This window comes from Manis pentadactyla, chromosome 12 (assembly GCF_030020395.1).
Source record: "Manis pentadactyla isolate mManPen7 chromosome 12, mManPen7.hap1, whole genome shotgun sequence".
In the NCBI taxonomy this organism is placed as follows: domain Eukaryota; kingdom Metazoa; phylum Chordata; class Mammalia; order Pholidota; family Manidae; genus Manis; species Manis pentadactyla.
The window spans coordinates 43,336,010-43,358,455 of NC_080030.1; the positions used below are offsets into that span (position 1 = coordinate 43,336,010).

The 22,446-nt window shown below is 46.4% G+C and overlaps 1 long non-coding RNA gene across 2 annotated transcripts; it reads right to left on the reverse strand.

Annotated features, from left to right (window-relative positions):
- Nucleotides 1-553: 553 nt before the first annotated feature.
- LOC130679715 (uncharacterized) lies at nt 554-18,767 on the reverse strand. 2 transcript variants are annotated; one of them, XR_008992731.1, is made up of 4 exons: nt 18,381-18,767; nt 12,037-12,160; nt 11,515-11,665; nt 554-5,547 (listed from the first exon to the last, which is right to left on the reverse strand). It is a non-coding gene; the product is annotated as an uncharacterized LOC130679715 (long non-coding RNA). The 2 variants fall into 2 exon arrangements; XR_008992732.1 differs by lacking the exon at nt 554-5,547 and adding an exon at nt 10,374-10,423.
- Between the last annotated feature and the right edge of the window lie 3,679 nt (nt 18,768-22,446).

The following is a 22,446-nucleotide window of genomic DNA, read 5'->3' on the forward strand; positions in this document are numbered from 1 at the left end:
TGTGAACAGTGCCCAGGAATGGGTTGTTTTAATTTGTCTGATTTTTCTCAAACTATTCAAATTCAGTTAGATAATAACCATCATATCATTGATAAGTTTTCACAAATGCCTAGGGTGCCTAACTGGTTTTCTTGGTTTCACTGGAGATGGCTGGTAATTACAGGTATGCTTTGGTTATGTAACTATACTCCTATTATGTTAATGTATGTGCGCAATTTAAGTAGTAGCTTAAAATCTATACATGCTGAAGTTACTCTACAAGAAGATATGTCAAAGAAATAATCAATCTTCCCATGTTTTCTCCCGCCTGCTACTTCTATAGCTTTTCTTCTTCCTTCCTAATTACAACGAATTCTTAAATAGAATTCGTGCCTCATATCAAATTTACCGAGTATCATAACTCCTCCAAGTGGTAAAGATACCTCAAGACAAATGCTGGGCATAGAAGCCACAGGGCATAAATATGCAAAGAAATAAAAAGCTAACCATTTCAAACAATAAGGCTTCTCTCTCACTTACCAACTTAACATTTCCCTGTATGGCCCCGGAAGATGACTGGTTAGCCAGAGACGGGTAAGATTCCTCAAGGGAGGAACAACCTAAGACAGGCACAGTCGCAGGGGGGTCATCAGGTGAGAAATTGGGGATCAACAGAGGTGAGGCTTAGAACCTCACCCCCCTGTTCTGAGAGAAATCTTCTGCATATGTGGATGTTTTATTGCCCTTGTCTAGCTTGGATTAACACATAGTCTACAGGCACACACCTGATCATCTACATTTGCTCTCTTACAACACTAAACTATGTTTTCTACCTTTATGTTGTATCTACCTACCACTTCAGCATTTTATTAAAAATAATAAAGAGAGAAATGTGGTATCCACATATAAATCAAGTATAAAAATCAAATGTGTATTCATATTTGAACTGACTGTTTATAGTTCATAATGCATGAGCAAAACCAAAAGTTTCTGTGATGACTGCCCTTGTACTGTTCACCATGTAACTTAGTCACTATGTAAGAATTTGTTCTCCATGTAAGAACTTGTTCGTTATGCTTCAGAAGATTGGAGACTGACGAAAATTAGGCTTGGGGTGGATTAATGATTGTGCATTGAGCATTGACTCCCCTATACAGAATTTTATTGTTGTTAACAACCATTTGATCAATAAATATGAGAGATGCCCTAACAACAACAACCAAAAAAAAGTACACACTTCCAATTGTAAAATAAATAAGTAACCGGGATGTAATGTATAGCATAAGGAATATAGTCAAAATATTGTAACAACTTGGTATGGTGATAGCTGGTACCTAGAATTATCATGTATATAAATGTTGAATCACTGTGTTGTACACCTGAAACTAATGTAATGTAATACTGTGTGTCAACTACCCTTCAATAAAAAATAATTATCTAAAAAAAATAAAAAAAAAAATAAAAAAAAAAAAGTGGCTGTGGGCACAAAACTGGTGATAAATTGCCAGAGTTCCTAAGTGGGAAAGATTTTTCATTCAACAGCAAAGAGATAATTCTTTGAGACATTTACATTACATGTCATCATGCATTTATATTTGCAAATTCAATTTCAAAGGGGGAGATGGGGAGCAAAGAACTGACCCTGCAATTCAGGTGAGTGGCCGCTAGGTGCAGCGAATGGTACAATCAGGACCAAATCAAGACTGCAGCAATGTTTCCAGAAATGTTGAACTGTCCTTATTTTTCTGCTATGGAACTTCCTGTTAAGATAGTTGACTCTACATGGTCTTATTAGATGCAGTCTGAACGATGACACTTCATATCCCACAGTTTCACATTGAATGCAATAAAATATAAATCTTGGAAGCGTGACTATTTGTGTCCCATTCCTCCCAGCCACACAGGAAACTCCTGGGTCAGGACCATCTCTTGTCTTCTTCGCTCTTGGTGCATCAATAGCACTGATAGGACTTTGCCTGCCCTGAAGGTGCTCAGTAAATGCTTCTTGAACTGAGTTCTTTGTCATCAAAAGGAACCACATCAAAGCCATTCAGTCCTAAATTGACCATGCCTGACCTGCCTACCTTCTCTCCAGGGTCCTTCCCTTGCCTCTGGGTCTTTCTGGAATGATTGGAATGGGGCAGTCCTCCAGGCCCTGGAATCTTGGGAGTCCTGGCGGTCCAGGGGAATGGGAAGCACATGAAACTGGCAGTCAGAAGACCAGAGTCTTGCACTGCGGTTCTTTAACTGTGTGATGTAAGGACAGCTCAAGCCAGGAGCTGTGCCTGTGCCTCTGGCTTTTGGTGTGAAAGTCTGCCACCCTGCATCTTAGACATGCAAAAGGAAATGTTACTCTTTTCTGTGTTTAGAAGACTCTTGTTCTCCTCCTGAAACTCCACCACTATTTTTTGGAAGAAGAAACCACTAAAACTGCAGCTCAGGTCAAGGGCAATCTGACCCACTGACCTAGAGCCTGGCCACTCAGAGTGAGGTCAGAGCCCAGGGACACCAGCTCATTCAAGTCTCAGGCCTGCTGAATCAGAATCTGCATTTTATAAGATCCCCAGGCAACCTTTGTGTACATTAATTTTTGAGAGGCGTTGAAAGGCTTTTGTGGGTTGAGCCTCTCCTAGATAAAAATGCTGGTCTCTTAGGGATCCCTCCCCTTCCCTGCCTCTCTCCCTCTGCTCCGGGTGCATCTGAACAAGGAGTCTTCAGGGATGAGGTCTGTCCTAGGCATGCCCCTGGCCTACTAGGCCTCACCCCGCATCATAGCACAGCAGACCCTTCAGAGGCCTGGCAGGACTCCCACTTGGCCTGGTATGTCAGCATTCCCCAGCCCTAAAACAGGCCTCCTTGTCCTTAGCTGAAAAACCCTGTTCTGGCAGGACTTACAGGTGACTCCCAGCTACTTTGGGGTTCTGCCTAGGTCACTTCAAAACCTCAGGGAAACTTGGTGAAACCATTCCTGAGAGCCTTCATCTACCTGACTACACCTGACCATCCTACTTTGGTGTCCTCCCCCCTGGCAGGAGCGTCCTGCAAGGCAGCATCTGCCAGCTTCCCAGACCAGTCGGAGGTCAGGATCGCCTGATGTCCATGCACACCTTGACTCATCCAAAGTATTGTCCCCATGGCAGAAGTTCAAAAAGGGTGAATCAGGAGGCATGCATGGCAAGCTTCCTGTCTGCTGTCCTGCCATCACTTCTAATCCTCCCAGATGAGAGGAAGGCTCTAGGTGGGATGCAGGTGATGCCCCAGGAAGACGAGAACACTTAGGAGCACCACACAGCACTTCAGCACCAGGCTTGGGGCCATTTTAAGCAGTAAAGTCACCAAACACACACACACACAATGTTGCACTAAGGACATATGCTTATAGTTGGGGAACAGAAACAAGAAGGCAGAGCGCAGCCTTGTCTGACATCCTTTAACAATGTGTGCATCAGTGTGAGGAAAATGGAAGTTCCCTATGGCCAGGATCCTCATCTGACCCTAAACTCCTTGATGATGTAATTGGCCTACTGCTAGGCTATTGCTCCCACACCTGTTGACACTGAGATATTATTGACTCAGTCACTATATAAAGAGCTCTGCCCAGTGCTCTGGGTGGAGGCAGAGATGGAGCTGGATTACACACCTGCAGACTTCTGGATGCAACTGTGATTCCAGTGCTCAACCTACTGCCAGGAGAATAAAGCTGGATGTAAACCCTTTCACCCCGAGAACGTTCCGTTGTCATTTCTCAGTCTCACCAAATCTGTAGAGAACTTGCCCAGGGCTCAGGCAAGACACAAGCACCCTCCTACCTCAGGGCTTTTGCACTTTCTGTTCCTCTGACTGTAGGTTTACCTCCTACCACAGACAGCTGCAGGCTCACTCCCTCACCCCACTCAAGTCCTTGCCCAGTTGGCACCTGTTCAGGGAGGCCCTGCCTAACCACTCTATTTAAAATTGCAATCCCAAGTGTTTTTTAGCTCTTTACCCCTTTCTCTGCTTTGTTTATTTTTTCATAGCACTCATCACCATCTGAAGTTACAGTCAGTCTTTCCACCAAGTTATAAGCTCTGTCCTCACAAGCAAGAAATATTTGTCCATTTCCTTGGCTCTTTCTTATTCTTGGCAGCTGGAAAGTCCCTGGTTTGTTGGAACCTGAAGATGCGGACGAAAAAGGTAACTATAGTTTTGGATGGGAAGTAGTTAAAAAAAATGACAGTATCTACATAACTCCTTGCTCTGCTTCCCACTGAGCAGCCAACACATACCCTGCTGCCCCAGATGCTCCTCTCCTGCAGCAAGCTGGGAGGAGGAAAGAGAAAGGGCTGCAGCTTTCTGCTCCTCTGGACACTTAAAATGTGAAAAGAAATAATTTGGCAAGTCAGGTGTCCTTCAAACAGAGTCTGGGCATGGCAAGGTGTCTCCATTCTTTGAGACCTCAGAGAAAGCAAGTGAGTAAAGCATCAGGCAGGTTCTCAGGGACAAGTCTGAGTTTGGCCAACATGGGCTTGTCCTCCCCTCATAGGGTCGGCCATCATGGAGCCACAAGGCCTAGGGGTAGATTGCGCTGCAGCGGGAGCAGGCGGCGTGGTGTGGTCTGTGCCCCTGGGGGCAGGAGCCTTTCAGCACAGCTCTAGACCTCAGAAGTTGCTCCCAGCCTCCCCAAGCTCCCCCCTGCCGTGTCCTGCCTCTCACCAGCGGGGAGGCTTGTCTCTGGTCTGCCTCTGGGCCCCTAGGTCTCAGTTTCTCGGTTAAAAGGTACAGATGGCTTCAAAGCAGGAACATGACTCACATACTGCTCACAAACAGCACCATGCAGCCCACTCCCCACTGCTGTTCAGAGGTTTCCCGAGGCTACATTACACGGGGGGGGGGGGACCCAAGACACAGAGGAGACTGGCCCCCTCTTGTTCTCCGTCGCTGACTGTGGAGCTGAGTGCCCTTCCTCGGAAGCCACGCAGCAGTTCTTCGCCCCAGAAACTGTGAGCCAGAGACTGCAGGGAGGCGGCTGAGCCTTGGAGCCGAGGCAGGGGGGCAGTTACACCCAGGACCACAGGATGCCATGCCAGAGCCCCCCAGAGCCCTAGAGCCTCAGCGTAGCTGGAGGGGGAGCGGGGCCCACAGGAGCCTGGGCAGGCCGCCTGCTCCCATGTTCTGCTGGTTTCAGAGGCACTGGTAGAAAGCCTTACATATGCTGATACGAGTGTTTTTTTGTCTCCATTTTATGCTTTGTCCACATTTGAAATCAATGAGATCCACGATTATTGCCGCTGACATTTCGGAGAGATTTCGTGCGCCAGATTCTGGGCCAAGGGCCGCACAGCCGTGGTCACGTCTCCCCGGGAGGTGGGCACTGCCATTGCCCCCATTTTGCAGAGAGGATACCGAACCTCAGAAAAGTCAAGAAACAGCGCCCTGGGCAGATGCAGCTCCTGACCCCTGCGTCAGCACCTCCACGTCCTGGGGTCTTCCTCAGCACCAGCTACCTCCTCAGCCTGAAGGGGTTGAAGGAAAGAGCAGCTCCTGGGCAGATCTGCGCAGTGACCTGAAATGGAGGAAAGGAGGCGGCTCCTGCCCCAAAGGGGATTTGCGTCAAGTAATGAAGTTTTTATCTCCAACAGAATGAAAGGCAGCTAAGGACAGCACCACAGCAGAAACAGGAAGGAAGCTAAACCCTTCCCACCAAGTTTCCTTTCAGGGGAACGGGAGGGATACAGGTAGGTACATCGTACTAATTTTTTTTAATGCAATTAAGGAAACATTTTAAAGTGCAGAGACAAATCAGCAGTGTGAAACGTGACTTGATTAACCCCGGGGTAAGCCAGGCATTGCAAGGAGAAGCCCCCCTGTCAGTTGGAACTCAGCCAAGGGAAGTCATGACCATGAGACGTCAACTGCCCAGCTTCCTTCTTGTCATAATTGGCAGCTCCTGCCTGTGTAGCCACATCTGCGACTTTAATCAAGGAAATGCAAGTGCGACGGAAAACCGGGAGATTTAGGAGAGGACTCACCCATCACAGGCAGGCCACCACCAGCTGCCACCCGGCCGGGAGAGGGGGACGCTGGCCCTCCAGGACAATTGAAGGAGATCCCACCTGTCCCGGAGCTTGCCAGCAGCAGGCCTCCACTGCCAGCTTTGATTTTCATTCAAAGGACAACTTGGAGGAAGCTGCCACCCTCCCTCCGAGCTCACAATTCTCCCTTTTCCCTTCTCAGTGGGCTTTACCAAAGTCCGTGACGCTTGCTGCATAACACACTTAACTAGCACCAGCCTTCGTGTTTTACTGTGACTGCCTGTCCATTTATCTGCACGCCCTGCTGGCCCTGGAAGTTTCTACATGGCCAACACTTACGTATCTTCTATCTCTGTGTCTCTGACACTCTGCCTGACCCACACAGTAGTGCCAGTGAATGGATGTTTAATGAAAGAATTAGCACTAAAGTGTGGATTGCCTAAGGAACCTTGGAGCAGGTGAACAGAACTGGTCCCTGCCTGCCTGCTTCTGACAGAGGAGGGGGAAGCAGAGGGAGCCATGCCCCCTGAGACAGAAAATGGGAAACGTGGGGGAGGTGGAAAGGCGGATTTCTTCTACTCTCTCAGGCTTGTCCTGAGCAGTTCCTACACCACAAGGCATCCCCCAGTGGGGAGGGGTCCAAAAACGTACCCTAGAGATCAGCTTCTGCTTTCAGTGGCCTGTGTCATGTCAGCAGATTCCCTCAATTCAAAGCAAAAAAAGAAAGTTCCCTCTGTCCCAACAACAAAGACACCTTTGTCTTCTGTGGCAGCTACATTTTTCCAAAATGTACCTTCGTATTTTAGGTGATATGAATGTATCCCAAGGACTTGTGATGAGGAGGAAGGATAATTTTTGTAAAGGATCTGATGTGGCATGTTGCTGGCCAGTGGACACACAGCTTTGAGGGTGTTTAATTCAGAAGCATTCTGCAGCCATGCATTTGGGACAAAATCTAAAAATGGTTATTTAGTCATGAATCCTTCCAGCATCAAAGTGGCTGCAGAAACTGAGACAAATACTCCAGGGAAAGAGAAGCTGTAACAGGAGCACACGTGTTTGTAGTCAGTACAATATTGTCCTACTAGAAAGCTTATTCTTAGCAGAGAAAGATGGGTTTGATACTTTTCTTAAAGATGCAAAATATAACATGGAAAAAGAAACAGAATTATCATAAACATTTACCAGAAATGCAATTTGATAAAGAACAGAAAATGCACCTTTTCTTTCAAAACCTTAGAGAGTATTGGATACAGACTTGTAAAAAAATTACAGAAGTTTATACCTTAGTATTCTTAAAGTATTATCTATATTCAGCATAAGGCAATTATACTTTTAATTATACTTTTCAAAATGAGATTTTTCTCTAAATATATAACTACACAGTTCCCTCCCAGCAAAAAAATTCAGACCCAGATCTGCCCTGGCTGGTTCTGGGCATTCAGCCATAGATCTGCCCCCAACCCTCATCATTTGGCATGTTTACTGCATGCCAGTCCCAGCAGTCAGTTCTGAGGAGATAACCATTGATGAGATGCCTGCCTTTGGGGCATGTATGTCCCTGGAGAATTAAAAAAAACACGTGAGCAGGCCTAGGCAGCAGTGCAGGCCATGCGAAGTGCTAGAGGGCAGAGCCCAGATGCTGTACAGAGAAAGTGGCCAGAGAAGGCTGCCTGGCCAGTGGGACCTACAGAAGAATACCAGCTATGGAACAGCCCAGAACACAGCAACCAGATGGAGGCAGCAGCAGGTTCAGGCGCTGAGAGGAGGCCCCGCCAGGCAAAAGGGTGAGAGCGCTCAGGTCTGTGAGGAAGCTGCTTGGGCCAGAGTTTGTGTGGATTAGAGAAGGATGGGAAGCCACTGAAAGAATTCAGCAAGGAGATCCCATCATTGATTGATTGATGGGTTTTAAACATCATTCTCTTAATTGTGGTCATGGTCACCCAAATCTACCCATGGGGTATGATTATTGTGTAAAACTGCAGGTGCCTCTGGGGGCTGCACCAAGGTCAATGTCCTACTTTCAATATTTGTTATGGTGATAGTTGTGCAACATGTTACCACTGGGGGAAATGGGCTGGTGGCTGCGTGGGATCTCCCTGGACATTGCGGTTTGCAACCTTCCTGCAGATCTTTAATTTTTTGAAAGAAAAAGTTAAAAAGAAAAAAAAAGCATTCTGGCTCCAGTGTGAAGAATGGATGAGAGGCATTGTAGCAGATCCAGCCAAGAGGTGGCGGGGCTTGGAACAGAGGTGGAGGTAGAAAGAAATAGAGGATTTAAAATGTATTTCAGAAGTTGAACAGGACCTCTCAACAGAGTAGATGCTGCTGGGGCCAGGGGTAGGGCCAGTGGGACAAGGGTGGGGGAGGGAATAACTCAGAAGTTCTTGGCTTTAGCAAATGGGGGGATGGTGGTAATGTTCTATTGCTTTTTTTCTGGGGAAAAAAATCCTTGGGAGAAAAGTTCCAACTAGCTGTCACTTCAAAATAACAAACCTAAATAAACATATTGGAAATAATGTGTCATTATAATACTGGCGGTATGATTTTAAAAAGAGAGTAGATTTCAGACAGCCCAGGACTTGAACTAAAGTTAGAAACTCTGGGCTCTAATCAAAGTTTTGCTATGAATTGTGTGACTCTGGACAAGTCATTTCATTCCCTTGGAGCCTCTGTTTTCAATCGCAAAAAATGGACTAACCAGAAGATCTGAATGCTGACTTTAAAATTCTGTGACATAGGAGCTCATAATACCGAGGTTGGGTAACTCTTTCTGTGTCTATTGACTTTAGGCATGGTAAGTAGCACAATAGTGTGTGTTTTCTCTGGACACCAATTCTCAGAACGTAAGTTGCTTTTAATTTTGAATATGCCAACCTTGCATTCCAGGAAAAGCCCCTGTGTGGCTCCTAGTCATAAAAAATCAGCACCTTTGCAAGATATCCAGCCCAATGTGGGTGGTAATAAAATACACTGTGCACTTCCATCCTGCGTAAGCTGCCCAAACCCACACCAGCTGCACCAGGATTAACTGAGGGACATGGAGAAGCCACTGCTGATGGGGCTGAAACTGGATCTGGGCTCGATGGGTACGTGAAGGGTCCACTCAGTGTGTGCTGGGCTCAATGCCAGGACATGTTGCAGCATTCGACCTCCTCTGCTGCTGTAATTAGAATGTGTTCCTCCTTCTTGTCCTGAACCATGTGCAGGCTCGTTTCCCTGGAAGCTGTATTTTGACTCTGATTTGATTAATACAGTGCATGTATCAAACTGTAGGTATTGCCTATCCGTGTGAATATCTCTGCTGAAACACAAGGGAAATGGTCTTCAGCACACCTGCATGACTCCTGCATCTATACAGAGAGCCTATGGCAGTCAAAACTCCACTCCAGTACAGAACCGATGCATCCCTTTTCTCAGTGGACATTTATTGAGGGCCTGGGTGACAGGCATGTGTTAGGGGACCAGAGAGCAGCTGCCACTTCAGAGGGTCTTGCTGAGGCCACTTAGCCCAAACGGAGAGGGACACAGGGAGACACCCAGTCCTGGGAGCCCCTTCCCCAGTAAGCGAATCATCCTTTAGATGTCATACAATTAGGTTTTATTCTCTAGGTGGAAGTGTCTGAATGACACCAGCAGTCAGAACATAGCCCTCTGTGCAAGAGGGGTCACTCTCCTGCCTAGTGGGTAGAAAATAGGAGCATTTAGAAGGACTAAAGTGAGCTACCGATGGCCCAAACAGCCACACACAGAAGTTCCTACTTTTTGCCTACAGTGCTTTTCAGATACGTCCCATATTAAACACTTGCTTTGTGTCTGGCACAAAATCCCTCAACCCATCCTCATGACAACCGTAGGAGCGAGGTAACACTATCCCCAGGAGGAAACTGAGGCAGAGAGCTGCAGCAGCTAGGAGGTCGCCCAGCAGGCATCTGGCTCCAGCGTCTGTGCCTACCTACTGCGAAGCACTGCTGCTGTCCAGAGCCAGTGAGCTGGCAGGTGGGCTGTGAATCAGCCGGCCTCTGCCTCCAGCCCTGTGGTTTTCCCTACCATGGATGGAATAAAAAGCTGAGGCCTTTGGAGTTTAAATGCTTCCCAGACATAGGAAAGCCTAGTGCGGCTCAGGTTGCTCTGCTGAGACAAGCTGCAGAAATAATCATCTATTTGGGGGGTGGGGAACCATCACTAGATGTGTCACACATGTTGTCAACCACTCTGTGCTTGATTTGTAAGTACTTTGCTGCCAGCAAGCTACCAAGAGTGCCAGGCTTATCTCTCATTCCTCATCTCTAAGCTCAAGTCACTCTAAAGTGCCACCACCCTAGGTTTTGGCTGTATCCACAGTGGACCCCACCACGAGAACTCAGGAACAGTGGCCACTTACATGGTGAGCTGCAGCCCCGGCTGTTTGCTGCTCATTGCATCCCTACCAGCTGTGACAAGGATGACATTCAGGTGGGAATATTAGTAAACATTGTTATTTTGCAGTGAGAAGATCTGAGCAGTTCAGTTCTGCACATTTCTGGAGGGCCCCCCAAAAGGAGAAATTTGTCAAGCACCAGGTGTTGGCATTGGCTGTACATAAGCAGGGGTAGATGACAGACTGGCCACTTTTGTCCAGCCAGCCTGGCACACTTTTTTAATGTGGGGTTTTAGGGGTCGAGTTTCTGGCTTCAAGGGGGTCACTGGGGAGGGAACTTTCAGGATGTGGGAGCCCCCACCCCCACCCCAGAGCAGTCCTGCTCTCTCCCATGCCTGCCAGGCAGTTACAGCTATTTAACAATGAATTATTCCCAAATGCACTCTAACATAATCCAACTCTGATCAGTACCCTTATCAAAGGAGGTGGCCTACATTGGGAAATATTAAAGTAATCAGGGTAATGTATTCTTTAAACAAACATCTGTGACATGCAAATATTTAACCTACCTGAGCTATACGGTTATTTACTTCTCAGGGGTTTATTCTAAAAGCAACTTGGACCTGGCAATGCTTTGGTCTCCCAGAACTGGCCGGGACACGTTGAGTCAGTTTCACCTCAGCAATGAGCTGGGGCCCAGGGGCTCAGGGACCCCTTGTTTGCACTCGGCCAGGATGCGCTCCTGGTGCAGGAGCCGACCAGTTGCTACGTGTCCTCTGAGTAAAGCTCAGGGAGCCTGGGGGAACAGCTGGCCAAAAGTGCCAGTGCCCTGAGTTTCAAAACAAGGAAGTAGAGAAAGAGACAATGTCTCAGGAGCAACTTCCTGCTATTATCTTATGACATTATTGGAGTTTCTTTTTATGACCAGAACCATTGCTCAAAATACCAGCTATCTGAAGTGATAAACATATACACTCTCCCCAGGCCCCACCAATGCTTTACTTTTCTTCTAGGCATTAACATCATCACAAGTACCTGATTACATTCACGTGACTGGTAATATTACATAGATAATACTCACTAGGAATATTGCCTGGGTGCTCATACCAGAGGCTCTCAACAGTCCTTGTTGAATGAAGGAATAATGAATGAATAGACACATACCCAGTCAACCATAGATCAGCTCGGAGTCTCCCATGGGCAGGGTATCAAGAAGCTGCTTCTCTATGTGGCTCTTCTGTGGACTGAAATGGGTCCCTCCCAAATTCATATACTGAAGCCCTAACTCCCAGTGCGGCTGTAGTTGAAGATGAGCCTATAAAGAGGTATTTAAGGTTAAATATGAGGGCATGAGAGCGGGGCCCTGATCAGAACCTGCTGGAAGTGGATTAGTGTCAAAAGAAGAAGCACCAGAGAGCCCTCCCCGCCTCTCTCCCTGTCTCTCCACCACGTGAGCATACGGGGGGATGGCAGCTGCCTGCAAACCACAAAACTGACTGTGCTCACTCCCTCGTGTCAGAGCTGCAGCCTCCAGAACTGTGAGAAGTAAATGACTGTTGTGAACAGTCTGGGGCATTGTCTTATGGCAGCCAGAGAGAAGACAATCCCCTCCCGGTCTGGTCCTTCCGTGTTTCACCCTCAGCCGCCCGAGCGCCCAGGGTCCCAGCTCTCCACCCCGGGGCTAACCTGGGTAGGCCTCGGAGGGTCTGCCAGCATGGTGGGGGAGGCTGGGTTCTTCACGTGAAACATCTGTCACGTCCCAGCATGACTTTAATGCTTTATTCTCTCCTGGTATTTTCTTTTCCTTAAACTAAAAAATTCATAGAAAAAGAGGAAATCATCATGAGTAGGTGAGCAGACCTCGCGTTGCCTCACAATGAACCAAACGCACTCTGGATTCTAGGACTGAGGGCTTCATCTTAGGGAAATTCATGTGTGGGAGTAAGGAAAATGGGGATCTTGTCCAGGCCTCCTGGGAATCCCAGGAAAGCTGAATCCCCAACCTTAGGCCACAGGGATGAACAGCCTCAGCCAGCAGACCCCAGTGGGGGAGCCAGAGGGGGCCCAAGCAAGGCCGCCCTGGTGACCGGGTGTCCTGGCACTGGTGGCTGGAGTGTGGACCCGCGCCCCGAGCCAGCCTTCCCGGCACCTCTGTCCTGCCTCCTCAGCCACGTGTCTCTGGGCTTTGTTATCTTCTGCTCTGTCATCACTGCAGCTGATTCACCGGGTCCTGGTGCATGTCTGCAGGTGTCTTTAGCCAAATCCACCACGAACTGCTCGACTTTTACCTGTTTCTCAGTGCAAATTCCAGAGAGACTCTGGTGAATCATTTCCCCCTGCCAACACAGGCTGACAGCACAGACTGCAAGTCCTGAAGGCAGGCGCCCCCCAGATCCAGTTGTCCAGGAGCTGCGGGAGGAGGGGTGGATTTCGGTGGTGCCTGGTGCACAGCTAAGGAGCGCTGTTTCCCTAGAAGGAGGCTGAGGGGGCTGGCATGCTGGAACCCAGGCCATCTGGGGCCGAGGAAGTGTCGGGTGGGTCCCATGGAAAGGTGCTGCTGACGAGGGGGAGGCAGGCCCTGAAGACAAACCATCTATTTCACGGCTTCGATTTGGGCTTGAGCTACAGGGTGTGAAAATTTACCCAAACTGCACCATCTTCTCTTCACCACTGTTTATATATTCACTGTATGGATGTGAAATATCCGTAAGTATTAAATAAAGAGAACTGTTTATTCTGATTCCAGAGATAGTTATTTTTAAGACAGTCCAAGTCCAAAGGTCAGTGTGCAAAAGAGATGTGGCCCAGAAATCCCAATAACCACATCTCCGTCACTCCTGGCAAATGTTAAACAGGCCAAACCGTAATGGGGCCATTAAGAGGAAACCCAAATGGTCTCCAGGGCACAGGCCCTTCTCCAGCTTCTCTCTCTCTGCCCACGTCAGAGTCAATAGGGTAGATCTGAGTTGAAACTGCTTGAAATTCTAAAAATGGCTATTCTAAAATATCATTATCATGGATATCATCTAGGCTGGGCCTCATGCCTGTCACTCCCAAAAGGAAAACTGTGTCACTCTCCTCTTTTCCTCCCTGCCATTCTGCAGGTGCTCTAAAATGTGAAGCGAACTCTGCTGCTAGGACAGAGACCACTAACAACATTACTACCACATTAATGGACCAAGCGCCAGGGATGGCCAGGGACATAAAGCTCCCTGTGAGCTGCTCTTTCTGAGCCAGTAATTCCCCATGTCTGCAGTGTGCTGAGGTCGAGTCTGTCATCAGCATTCATATCCATCTGAAAGATTTGGAGATGTTACATTTAACAAAAACAACTTCTCCTTCACCAATAAAGGAGAGGAGAATTGGCTTTTCTCCAGCCATTTCTTTAAAAAAAACACATGGGCAAATACCCATTAAGACCTCCCAGAAATGAGCTCTTACTGTCCCTGCTATTGAACAAAATTGCTAAAGATGCAGAAGAAGCCAACTGAATGTGGGAACAATCTATCGTCATATCAATACTCACTCATTCACCATGTGCCTGCCCTTAGATTGGGGTGGAGAGGACTTCAGACATGGCCACTATCCCATACGTGGGTAACCCCAGCGAGCTCTTGCTAAGAACCTACTCAGCACCAGTGCCTTACATACATTGCCCCTAATCTTTGCAGTCATCTTCTAAGGTAGGTGATGGACAATTTCATCGGGAACAGGCCAAGCATAAAAATAATGTATCGAAATATAAAGAAATTTATCTAAAGTCTCAAATGCATGTTAATGAAAACCAAGTTGTTGACTTTAAGAAAGGAAGTCAAGTAGGTGGTCTTGAGGCTTTCAGAAAGTACAGCAGCAGAAGAGAAGGGAGACCTTCCAGTCAGGGAAGGGCAACCTGTGGCAGGTTTCAGAGGCAGGATTTATGCATAGGGAACTGGAGGAAGAGGGATTTACAGGAGGGATTGGGGCAGGCTATGCTGAGATGGCTCAGGCTGGCTGCGGGTAGGGGCGGGAGTTCTTCCACTGGGTGGACCAGACCTACATTTCTCTGTGCACACCTCTGGGCTGAAGGGCTCCCCAAATACACTGCAGCTGGCTCAGAGCCCCCAGAGGGACCTTTCCCAGGCAGAACTTCTTCCCTTCCCTGGAAGCCTTCTGTGGTAGCTCCATCTCATGACATCTCTCCCTGCCTGACCGCCTACAGCACGTATGGTCTGTAGAGCCCAAATTATCATGGGTGATTTTTATAGTCATGCGTCACTCTCCAGCCCTTAGTGATGCGCATGTTTAGTGTCTCTGACAAGAGGCAAGCTCTTAGAGGTCAGAGGCAGCATTTGACACTTCCCACCTCCTGCTCCCTAACCTGGGTTTGCCCAGGACTCAGCCCTCGGTCCTCAGATCTTCTCTGTCTACAGGATCCACTCGTTGTGTCTCCTAGTCTCATTTTTACCTACCACTTACTTACAGATGACTCCTAAACTTTTATTTCCTTTCCTCCCACCCAGGTTTTGCTCCTGAATCTCCAATTGTCTACAGGATAATTCCATGGCCATATCTTATCATCATTGCAAATATAATATATCCAAAATAGAATAATCTATATTCACAGCAGACCAGCTCCAATAGACAACTTCCTCATCTTTGTCAAACACCACAATTCATTCAATCATTAGTCCTTTTATAAAAATACAAATGATAAAGAAAATGGTTATTTAGTTGAATTCCAGTATGCTGTCTGGCCTGATGTGATCAACCTCAGCCAAGTGTGGCAATAGGCTCACTGGCTCAAATGCCTGTGACATCTCTTCTGTGTAGCCACCCCTTGTCCACAGTCTCCGCTGCCTCCAGCACAATTGTGAGCTCAGAAGTAACCCCCAAATGTTCAATACATTTTTACTATTATTAAGTAAAATTCATAGCCAAATGATGCTCCCCAAAAAGTTAAGATCTAAAGTTTATACCTTTGCCCTTAGGATAGCCTTCTCAAGGTCTCGCTCAGGGCCCATTTATTCTTACCCTATATCCATTTTTAACAGACATGGTTATCTGATTTACAGCCTCATGGTAGAACCATAAAAATACAGAAGAGAAAGGTGCCCACAGAGCTGAGCAGCAGAGGGTAGGCTCCTAGAAGGAGATGATTTTAAAGGCATGAGAGAGGCTCGAAAGAGTGGCAACCTACAGTACATTTGAAACCAAGAAAGGTATGTATGGAAAGAAAATTCTGTTGCCTGGAAAAATCATATGATAAAACACTCATATGGAATAGTTCTACTTCCTTAAAATGAACTTGTTCTATAGACTGTAACACATAAAACTCAGGGATGTTTTAGCAGTAGAATTACACATTAAATATCCTACTAAATTTATGTACAAGCACACCTAAAGTTCAAGTGTTTGAGAAATTAAACACTAAAACTGAAAATGTGTATTAGAAAAAAAAAAGAATGGCAGCTTAAAACCATTTCAGATGAAGGCAGACCACTTTCATTTGGAAAGCAACTTGATTTTATAGTAGAACATGAGTTATTGTTTATAATAGCAAATATTTGCTTAGTGCTCTACATTTTGCAAAATGTTTTCCAAATCAGTTTTGTCTGCTTCCTCAGCCATCTTTTTTTTTATTAAGGTATCATTTTTATACAATCTTATACTCAGGTTTCACATGAGCACCACTGTGATTACTACATTCCCCCATTATCAAGTCCCCACCCCATTGCAGTCACTGTCCATCAGCGTAGTAAGATGCTATAGAGTCACTACTTGTCTTCTCTGTGCTATACTTCCTTCCCCGTGCCCCCCCATATTATGTGTGCTAATCATAATACCCCTTAATTACCTTATCCCTCCCTTCCCACCCACCCTCCCCAGTCCCTTTCCCTTTGATAACTGCTAGTCCATTCTTGGGTTCTGTGAGTCTGCTACTGTTTTTTTCCTTCAGTTTTTGCTTTGTTGTTACGCTCCACAGATGAGTGAAATCATTTGGTACTTGTCTTTCTCCACCTGGCTTATTTCACTGAGCATAATACCCTCTAGCTCCATCCATGTTTTTGCAAATGGTAGGATTTGTTTTCTTCTTACGCTCAGCCATCTTTTGAAGGAAGTAAGGCAAGTATTAGTCTACTTTTGTATTTAAAGAGGCAGGGACAGAGAGCTGGAATGGTTTATCCAAGGCCACACAGGAAGGAAACAGCAGAGCGGGGAGACCCAATCATATCATTCCACCCCCAGCAATTTCTTAAGTCATATACAATGAGAAGAGGTAGATGATTTTCTTGTGGTTTTGTCGCCTCCACCTCTGTCCTTCCGTTCTCACCGACGGCTCTGGAGACCCTGCCTCCCCCACATGCCCCCTTCCTCCCACAGGAAGTTCTGTAAATCTTGCCTGACCACTTCCTCTTCCGTTGATTGGTGGTTAAACTAAAACCACTCTCCGCATCCAACGGGCCCCATCCCCCAACCTGTGACTACCAGGTCAGTCTTCCCCAGAGAACATCCTTTCCCCATCAATTCCTCAAAAGCCCTCGGTGGCTGCCTGTCCCCCACTAGATCAAACCTGACTCCCAGGCCTTCTGGGGCCCATCTCCTCCTGGCTGGTCTGCTTTATGTCCCCTGTGCTCCACACTCCCTCCACCCAGTGGGCAGAACCCACTGCCCTGGGACCCCTTTGCTTGCTGGCTCTGTGCTTTTTTTTTTAATGTAATAATCCAAATCATAGCCACACTTTAAGATCCAGCATAACTGCCGGCTCTTCCTTGGAGCCTTCTTTGATTGCTCCAGCGTTCGTTAATCTCTTTCTTTTCAACTATAATATACTTTTTTTTTCTTGGTATTTTCCAATCTTGCACTTCACTATGTATTTTGTTCCAACCACTCCAATGAGATGAAAAGTGCACTGATGAGGGGGACCATATACTATTCATTTTGGTGGTCCCCTCCAAAGCTCTGATCACAGGTCTGGACATTGTGTATTCACCAAAGGTCATCAATAAACATGCAGTTATTGTTTGAGACTGGGTGAGACTGAGTGACTAGTGATACAAATCCGTCTGAAGTCACTCCGAGTTGTCAGAAAGTGTCTAGGTGAGTAAAACCTCAGGGTGATCACTCTGAGCTTTGATATACTCAGGGGGGAAAAGCCAGAAAGTGCCCCAGCTATTCCTTCCCTCCCTTCCTCCCTCCCTCTTCACCTCTCCCTTTCTTCCTTCCTTCCTTAATTCCTTTCCTCATTCTTCAAATATTTGTCTCTAGACTAAACCACTAGTCACACCCAAGCGGCCTGGGATGAGCGGAGTTCAGTTCCTAAAAATGCATTACTCATTTCCCAAAAAAGACCATTTTGCAAAAACCCTTTAAAACTAATTATGAACTAAGGCTTCCAACCTCAAAAACTCTATTTATTTTATTCCAAGCACTCTTCCAATATTTAAAAAGGAGCATACATTTTATGGAGCTGTAATCAGTGTGTTACTGCTATTTTGAGTTCTGGACTTGTTTTCTTTAACTTACATTATTTTAAATACAGTATCCATATTAATCAACATGTTCACACAGCATCTTATTAGCTACCACATACTCCATTATGTTCCAGTACCATTTGCTAAATCGGCAAAAATACCCTTTAAAATCTCTCTTCAGCATGCTGTCTGGTGGAGGCCGCCATCTGCATTGACCCAGTGTGGGCCCCGCCATGGAGGAAACCCTGACATTTCAGTTCTCTTTACAGTCGCTGCCACAAATCTTTTTACAGTAGCTGCCTCCAGCTAAATGCCAGATTGCGCCTTGAGAATGGGGGGGAAGCACATTTCCACTCTTGTCTTTCACCTGTCTCTTTCTGTTAGAAGCTTAGTCAAGGCAATTTTATCTCTGAGAGAAGGAAATCAGGCAGCCCGGCTGGTGTTTTATTTTTATACCCACCCATGTCCTTTGGTGGTAAATGTCATATTAAACACCAGACTCGGGGGGTCATTTGGTTCCCGTAACGCTGGAAAACACTAGCATTCCTGTGTGGAAAATGGGGGGAGCCCCATACTTACGACATGGCCGGGTGGAGACAATCCCAATCACACAGGCAGGAGCGGCTGCCCACACATAATCCATCTCAGGGTCACTGGCCTCCATCTAGTCCATCTGGGCGTGGACTCCGAAGTCCCAGGAACAGCTAAGAGCCATCGTCTGAAAGCGAATCCTGCAGACGAATCTGAATAAAGTGACAAGAAATCTCTGTTGCAGGCGTGTTGTCTGCAGGGCCTGGGAATGAGGCATAAACCCCACAGAGTCCAGGGCCTCCCTTTCTAAGGTGGAGATAGGACAAGAAGCAGTATATGCTGCAGTGGAGGCGCTCACTACCCCTGCTCCTCTTCTGCCACCCTGATATCTGAGGAGTCACTGCTTCCCCGGCCCCAGCCAGGCAGGTGGGAAGACTTGACCCCACCCCCAGCTCCAGGAAGCAAGAAAACCTGACTAGCCTGTGCTACTTGTTATTTCTCATCATCTTGGCTGCAGTAATTGGCTCAAAGATAGACCCTCAACCCTGACAGTCAGTATGGCAGGAGATTTACAGGGGCTTCTGGGAAGGTAGGTGAAAGTCTTCCTTCCACGGGAACCATGGGAAGAAAAGCTCTCATTCCTTTTGGAAGTGACAGAGGGTGGATGCACTCACAAGAGCTGCTGGTGGACTTCCCACATCCACCTGCCAGTGGGACCACCATCACAGAAGCAGAGACAGGGGTAGGAGAGAGATGGGGCCGAGTCCCACCACGTGGGCTCTGAACCCAGCCACACCTCAGGCTGGGCCTGCAGCTGGACCTTCCAGTTACATGAGTCAATAAATTTCCTTAATTATCTAAACCTGCTTGATTTGGATTTTCTCTTACTTGCAACACAATAGAACTTGATCGTTGTTTGGTGGGAAAACGGGCAGGCAAACAGCTAGCTCTAACATGATGTGACAGGTGCCATCCCCATGGAGGTACAAGCCAAGCACAAGACACAATTCACTCCAACTCAGAAGGGAGGGTTTTCTACCTCGGAGGCAAGAAGGACAAGTCTTCCGGGACAACATTCCCTTGTCAGATGCTGTCACAGGCAACTAGCTCCAACTGTTCCGCTGCCATTTCACACCCAAGGAAGAAAGCCCTGAGCCAGAGAGGGTGTGCCTTGCCTGAGGCCTCAATTATACATCAGAGTTGGAACCAGAATAAAGATGTTAATTTATAAAATGCTTTCCTTAATTTTAATCCAATCAGAGTTTTTAAAAAATGTATTCATAAATTCAAAGTGTGGTTTGCTATTTAAAAATTCTTATTCTCCCCTTCCTTTGTCAAGCCCTAAATCAAGCTTTTCTCTTTCTTTGGATGCATATGTTTTATTAATTCACAGATTAGTATCTGGGGAAGGGGTTGCCATAGCCATTTTATGTTGTGTCAAAGCACCGTCTTGGAAGCAAAGCTCCAGGTTTCACAGAGTCCCACCAAGAGGCAGCTGTGCTATTAGAGTCTTTTATCTGAAAAAGCAAGAGAGGACGTCTTGGCTGATTTCAAGGCTCCATATTCCAGGGGAGTGAGGATGGGGGTTCTTGCAGAGTCGTGAGTCCATAAAAAGAAGGATGGTCTCAGTCCACAAACTCATCCTGGAAGAGGAACACACGCTGGAGCAGAAAGGAGTGACCTGAGGCGGCGGGAAATTCCCCCCCATTCTTGGGCAGGGAGGTGGAGGGGTCACGGGGAGAGAAGCTGAATAGGGGAGGGTCCCCAGGAGACATGATGGATCACCAGCCCCCAGTAAAGTCATTCTGTTCCCTCTGAATATATTCTTTCAAGGAGAAGGAGCAAGAGGTTGCGGGGGGTGAGGACAAGTCCCAGGGAGAGTATTTTTCCCGTCACAGGGGACAGGATGAAAATGATGAGAAAAAACAAAGAAGGACTCAGTTTTTTAGAAAGACTGAAAAGAAGTCCAAGTTAAGATTAAGGAAAATAAGTGAAAGGTGGCAGAATATGCCACGCCAACATATGCCACTTTGGATATTGATTATTTCAAGCTGTAGTCAGTTGAAAAACAGCCAATACAGCCAAACAGGTGTCCTCTGAAACCCCCTTGTCTGCCTAAAGACAAAACGGTAGATACTGAAGAGGATGCCTTAGACAGTGTCCTCAGGGTAAGTCCCCAGTGACCTACAGTTCCCTAAAAAGAAAACAAGACTATAACTTTATTTGTAAATTTCATGCAGAAATAGCCAAGCCTTTGGAAGGAGAATTATTTTTTCAAATGATCCACTTCACTTTGCATTTAGAGAGGATGCTAATAGTGCTGCCTGCCATATAGGCAAACGTGGAAAGCAGAGCTGGCTCGTGCTCCCCATAGACCTGCAGCCTCTCTGGGGCCAATACCACCACTTACAGGTCCTTTTCCTCAGGTGCTGGCTTCTGAGCTGAAGAAAATTAAAACTCTGCCCAGGTGCCTTTTGATAGAATCTGGCTACATAACCTCAGTTAGCCACCTCAAACTTCCAGCAGGCTCTGAATAAGGAATTAAACCCCTTCTGTGTTAAATTGCAGAAACAAGCAGATGGAAGGGAGATGCAATTACGATTTTTAAAACCATTTTTAAAATGTGTTTTTCCCTCTCAGACACAAAGCCAGTAAATCCCACTGATGACAAAGTAAGTTTCCAATTTTCTGAAAACAATAAAATGCACTTTCATCCTTCCACTTCAGAAGGCAAATAAGACTGTCAAAAACTGTAGCAGGGATGACAACCCCCTGCTTGTGTTAATGATGGTCACAACAGATTGTGATTCCTTTTTTGTCTGGTGTGGATCCAGGAATGTGCATCTTTAACAAGACTACAGGTGATTCTAGGCAGGCAGCATGGAATCTGTGCTCTCAGGAAAACTCAATAGAACAATCCCTGGGAGAAAATGCTAGCAAGTTAGATGGACCCCCCCACACATACCACCCCCCAACCCCCCCCACTACTCCCCCACCCTCGGAGCTGGGGAAAAAACTGTGGCAAGTGGCCTGACCCCTCTACTCTCGCAGTGGGCAGTTTCTCAGTTATTCACTGCGGGTTAAGGAAGATGACTCTAGTTCAGGAGACAATACATTTTGTTTTCTTAGCTTTTATAGAGCAATCGTCCCTCATCTTTTCATTATAAAGTATTACTTTGATTATTTTTTTTTCCAGGCAATGTATTATTGTGAGTTATAGTCAAACAGAGTTTCTGATCAGCCTGACACAACTAGTACTTTAGAGTAACCTGATGGAATTCAGGCTGAAAGCAAGGAATCTTGATGTTAATTGAGGGTGGCAAAATCTCACGAGCTGGCAAGTCATATATAATCAAGCTTTCAGGGGTGTGAGCCTAACAGGACAAGAATCATTATAAATTAGAACTGACCATCAGTGTTGGGGGTCAATAGGAAATGGTGGAGTCTGTGGCAAAGTAGGTACGTATACACCCCATCTAAAGGAGGCCGCGGGGCTCACTCCCAGGGATACTATGCAGGAATGTGAGTCCAGGGAGGCCAGAGTGCACAATTTTTCAAGAGTAGCGAAAAATCAGACATTTTTTTGGTAAAATCTCCAGGTTTGAAAATGTTGCTAATTTTTATAGAACACAACTGTACTGCCCCAAGAACACAGATCCACAGGCTGGATTTGACTCTGGGCTATCAGTCTGATACCACTGCTGTAGTCCAGTCTCTGTAGCCATATCAGCAATAGATGCACAAATTCCATTTGATTTTGAAACTATTTAAAGAGCTGACCCAGGGACCATTGTTCTAAAGCAGGGACCAAAAAACTTCCTTAAAAGGTCAGATAGTAAATGTTTTAGGCTTTCGCAGCCATTCAGTGTCTGTTGTAACTGGTCACCTCTTCCTTGTAGCCTGAGTGCAGCCACAGATAATTCATGAACTAATGAGTGTGGTTGTATTCCAGTTCAACTTTATTTATAAAATCAAGCTGCTGCTTGTGGCCTGCAGTTTGCTCATCCTTTCTGCACACTGCCTTGTTCTGGAAACCTTTGAGATTTATTTAATCGATCTACTTCATCTAATTTTGGAAAGAGAAATTTATTTTTAATTGTTTCAGCAGAAGTTG